The following is a 6,000-nucleotide window of genomic DNA, read 5'->3' on the forward strand; positions in this document are numbered from 1 at the left end:
GTAGAGTCTCAAATAATGAACATGAAGATAATCATAGCAATAATTTTGGATTTGATTTTGAAAACTTAATTCATGTTAACAAACTTAATAATGAGATTCAATAATTACATACTGTCTCTTAATTTGTTAAAATTAATAGAACATGAAGATAAGCCAATTGAATTCCACCAAAAAATTATCGAATTAGTGAATTTTGGAGACGATGAAAATAAAAAAGAGGTCAAAGTTGGTACATCTTTTTTATCGATTGAAAGGTAAAAGCTAGAAGAGTTACTTCAAGAATATATAAATGTGTTCGTATGATCTTACCAGGATATGCCTAAACTCAACACTGATATTGTAAAGCACAAGTTACCTTTGAAACTAGAATGCAAGCTAGTACAATAAAAGTTAAGGCCCATGAAGTCAAAAATGCTATTGAAAATTTAAAAATAGGTGAAAAAGTAATTTGATGCAAATTTTTGAAATTGACAAAATATCTCGAATGGGTAATCAACATAGTGCCAGTTTCCAAAAAGGATGAAAAAGTGAGAATGTGTGTCGATTATCGAGACCTGAATAGGGCAAATCCCAAGGATAACTTTTCTCTGGCCTATATTGATACTCTAGTGGATAATACTGCTAGGTACTCTACATTTTCCTTTATGGATGGCTTTTTAAGCTATAATCAAATCAAGATGGCTCGAGATGATTTGAAGAAAACTATATTTATGACTATATGGGGGATATTCTGTTACAAAGTCATACCTTTTGATTAAAAAATGCTTATGCTACTTATCAAAGAGCAATGGTAACTCTCTTTCATGGTATGATGCATAAAGAGATAAAAGTGTATGTGGATGATATGATTGCAATATCTCATGAAAGAGAGGATCATGTAATCAATCTTAAAAAACTATTTGACAGGTTGAGAAGATTTCAACTGAAGTTGAATCATGCCAAATGTACATTCGGTGCTAAATTAAAAAAATCATTGGGCTTTGTGGTCAGTGAAAGAAAAATCAAAGTAAACCCGAATAAAATACAAGCCATCTAAAATTTATTTCTTTCTTATACCCCAAAAGAAGTGTGAGGTTTCCTAAAGAGATTGAATTATATTGCTCGTTTCATCTCTCAACTCACCTATAAATGCGATCCTATTTTTAAGCTTATTAGAAAACATGATCTAGAAGAATGAAATGATGAATGCCAAGAAGATTTTGATAAGGTCAAAGAATACTTGTCAAATCTACCTATGTTGCTATCACCAATCCTCGAAAAACTTTTGATTTTGTATTTAATAGTGCATAAAAATTCAATGGGATGTGTGCTGGGGCAAAGAGATGAAACTAATAGGAAAGAACGAGCAATTTACTACTTAAGCAAAAAATTCATTGATTACAAGTCCAAGTATTCACCATTAGAAAAGATGTATTGTGCATTGGCTTAGACAGCTCGAATGCTCTAACAATACATGTTTTATCATACTACTTGGCTCATAGCAAAGTTGGATCTTATTAAGTATATCTTGGAGAAGCTATCATTGATAAGAAAATAGCACGGTGGTTAGTTATGCTTTCAAAATATGATATTGTTTATGTGACTCAAAAAACTATTAAAAGAAATGCAATAGCCGAGTTTTTTATCGATGTGCAATCGAAGATTATGAGCCAATGAAACTAGATTTTTCTGATGAAGATGTGATGGCCATTGAAGAAAATGAACCTGTTGGAAAGTCTTGGAAGATGTATTTTGATGGAGGTGCTAATGCTTTGGGTCATGGTATTGGGATAATTTTAATATCTTTTGGTGAACATTATTATCCCATCAAGGCTAGATTGAATTTTAATTGCACAAATAATGTGGCTGAATATGAGACTTATGTTATGGGTCTACAAGTAGCAATTAAAAAGAAGATCAAAGTGTTGGATGTGTTTGGAAATTCAGCTCTAGTCATCTATTAGTTGTGAGAAGAATAGGAAATGAGAGATTTCAAGTTGATACGATATCATAAATACATCTTTGAATTGGTCAAGTAATTTGAAAAAGTTTGATTTGAGCATCTGCCAAGAGAGAAAAACAAAATTGCTGATGCATTAACTACTCTAGCTGCAATGATCAAAATAGATACAAATACTGAGATCCAACTCATAAAATTGGATGTAAATGATGTACTAGCATATTGCTTAGGTATTGAAGAAGAAATTGATGGGAAGCCATGGTATCATGACCTTACACAATACATTAAAAGTCAACATACCCAGAACATACAACAGAAAATGATAAAAAAACTATCAGAAGGTTGGCTATGAATTTCTTTTTTGATAGAGATGTTTTTTATAAAAAGAGTCAAAATCAAGTGCTCTTAAAGTGTGTGAGTACAGCTAAAGTGAAGAGGATTATTGAAGAAGTGCATGATGAAGTTTGTAGGGCACATACAAATGGTCATATGATGGCTATACAAATTATGAAGGTCGGCTATTATTGGTTGACAATGAAAAGTGATTGTATTGATTATGCCAGAAAATGCCATAAATGTCAGATTTATGTTGACAAGATTCCTGCTCTTTCAATAGCATTACACATTTTGGCTCTTCCATGGCCATTCTTTATGTGAGGCATGGATGTCATCAGTCTCATCACTCTAAAAGCTTCAAATGGACATAGATTCATCTTTGTGATGATTGATTACTTCATGAAGTGGGTAAAAATTACATCATATGCTAGTATAACCCGATCTGTGGTATGCAAGTTCATAAAAAAAAAAGATAATATGCAGATATAAGGTTTCAAAAATGATTATTTCTGATAATGCTAAAAATTTAAATAGCAAAATGATGAATAAAGTGTACACTTAATTCAAGATCCATCATCATAATTCAACACCATATTGTCTAAAGATGAATGGGGCAATAGAGGTTGCAAACAAGAATATCAAAAGAATCTTGGAGAAAATGACTGATACTTACAAAGATTGACATGAAAAATTACCTTTTGCTTTGCATGCTTATAGAACATCGGTCTGAACATCTATTGGGGTCACCCTATTCTCTTTGGTATATAGAATGGAAGCTGTGCTATCGATCAAAGTAAAAATTTCCTCACTGAAAGTCCTAATGGAGGTAGAGTTAGAGAAAGTAGAATGGGTTCGAAATCACTATGAACAATTGAACCTCATTGAAGGAAAAGACATACAGCACTTTATCATGGTCAATTATATCAAAAAAGGATGATGAGAGCACATGACAAGAAAATTCATCCTTATCATTTTAGGGAATGAGACTTAGTGCTAAAAAAAATCCTTCCAAATCAACATGACAATTGAGGAAAATAGACACCAAATTAGGAGGGCCCGTACGTGGTAAAAAAAGGCCTTTTTTTTCTAGTGGGGCATTGATTTTAACAAAGATGGATAGAGGTGATTTACCTATTCTGATAAATTCAGATACTGTAAAAAAATATTTTGCTTAAAAAAATAAAAATAATAAAAATAAAAAGTGAAAAAAAATGACATATCTAAGCTGAAAACTTGAAAAAAATGGCTTAGATACAAATGAGAAGCATCATCAAGAGAAAATCCCATAACACAGGGTCAAGTGTAGTTTGACAAACTCTGACGAATTGAGGAAGTCATATGATTCAATTTTGAAAAAAGAATCTGAGAATATTTTGTTCATGACTATCTTATGATCATTAATTAGGTACCTTTGTCCCTACCTAAACATTTTTGTTGCCATATAGTTATTATCAGTTTAATGAAATATGTTTTCTTTCCTTTAATAATACCTATCCATTCTTTTATCTCATTCGATATCTTTATTCACCTTATAAATGAATAGGATAAATGTGTGATTGCATTTTATTTGTCTTAAACTTAAAATGATGAAAATTCTTACATTACTTTTTAAAAGTTGACAAAGACAAATGAAAAAAGATGAAAAAAGCATGATAAGATATTAATGTTGTAGACTTTTGAAGAAGAAAAATATTGTTGAGGAAGAATACAATGGTCAGACGTTAAGAACAGATTGGTCATATGGTAATTATTGAAAATTTTGATAAAAAAAGTAAAAAACGAGAGATTTTGAGAGCCTTTTACCATAATTGGAAATGAATAATTTTGATTGTATTACATGCATTGCATTTAGAGCACTCAGTACATGCATCCATGAGCAGTTATAATAAAGATAGAGACTTTTCATTCCTAATGAAAAACAAGATTTTGATATTCGAATGAAGATAATAATCAAATAAAAGATTTCAAAAGAGAGAAATTTACTTATTCAAAGATGAAAACTCTATTTCAGGAATAGATAAGATTTTTAAAGTCATTAAGCCTCAACTTAGAGGGGTTTTTTCAAGATGAATTTTAAAGTTATTGAGCCTCTGCTTAGAGAAGCTTTTCAAGATGAATTTGAAGTTATTAAGCCTTTGCTTAGAGGAGCTTTTTCAAGATGAATTTTAAAGTTGTTGAGCCTCTGCTTAGAGGAGCTTTTTCAAGATAAAGTTTAAAGTTATTTTGCCCTCCTTAAAAGAGCTTTTTCAAGATGGATTTTTAAAGTTGTTGAGCCTCTTCTTAGAGGATCCTTTTTGAATTTTAAAGTTGTTGAGTCTCTGCTTAGAAGAGAATTTTTAAATTTTTAAAAGTTGTTGAGCCTCTGCATAGAAGAGCCTCTTTAAATTTTCAAAAGTCGTTGAACCTCTGCTTAAAAGAACCTCTTTAAATTTTCAAAAGTCATTGAGCCTCAGTTTAGAGGAGCCTCTTTAAATTTTCAAAAGTTGTTGAGCCTATACTCAGAGGAGCTTTTTAGATTTTCAAAAATATCGTTGAACATCTATTTAAAAGACCCCTTTAAAAAAAATTTGTGCTCAATGTTTCTTCTTTCCGAACAAAATGGTTGTTTGTTTATCTTTGTCTTATTCTTGATTCTCAAAAATAGGCAAAGAAAAGCAACTATAAACACCATTTTGTATTTTATTATTATTTTTTATTTTATTTTTTTCCTTCTTTTTTTTTTCTATTCTGATTGGTTTGACTAAAATATAAATGCATTAAACGCACCCTCCTTGAAAGTCCAAAAACACGACTACCACTAGCTGTCAGCAGTCACCTAACACTCTACCTAATCTAGCAGCATGAATTTCAGCCACCAAAAGTCCAAATCGATTGAAAATTTGAGATATGAATCTCAAAAAGCTCTATAAATAGAGCTCATTGCCTACACAAAAAAGAGGCTAGCGATTAAAAAAAAATAGAAGCCTTGCAAAAATAAAAAAATTTTTGCTAGATTCCAAAAAAAAAAAACTTTTTGTCAGGCAAAAACTCAAGACAAGACAAGCCAAACAAACACAAATCCAGTAAAAAAAACTAAGCCTCTAGAAACGAGGACCACAGTGCCAAACAAAAAATAATAATAAAGACACAAAAAAAAAATTTGATCAAACCTTTCAGGCTAGATCTACGTCATTTGGAGCCTATTTTCACAAAACCAGGCTTAGATCTGGGCTCTGAAGGTTGGGAGGAGTATTAGGTAAATTTTGAAAATTTTTTAATCACCAACGATGACGATCGGCAACCAGTGGTGGCGATGGCAACATGGTGACAACGACCGGTCAGTCCTTAGGTTTTGTTTGAAAAATGAAAGAGGAAAGTGTTTTATTTTTTAAAATTGGGGGAAAATGAGCTAAAAAAATTGTGACTTTTATATAAAAGACCTAACTTCAAAATGATGTCATTTCATTAACTATCAAAATGACATATTTTGAACTATAAAAGATCCGCCATCAGCCCAAGATTCGACTCAGGGTCTTTGCACCCGACCCGACGACCCGCTTCTCCCTCAGCCTCTGACTAGTCCGGCTAAACCGATTCAGACCGAACCGAACCATCCTCAAACTACTGAACTTGAACCAGATTGACTTTAAATCGTCGAACCAACCGGACCAGACTGACGTTGACCGGTCCGATTCAGGTAAAAAAAATTTTTTTTAATTTTTTTTAATTTTTTATATATTATTTTT

The sequence above is a fragment of the Durio zibethinus genome, chromosome 1, assembly GCF_047325235.1.
Source record: "Durio zibethinus cultivar Kanyao isolate XHJ-2024 chromosome 1, ASM4732523v1, whole genome shotgun sequence".
NCBI classification, from domain to species: domain Eukaryota; kingdom Viridiplantae; phylum Streptophyta; class Magnoliopsida; order Malvales; family Malvaceae; genus Durio; species Durio zibethinus.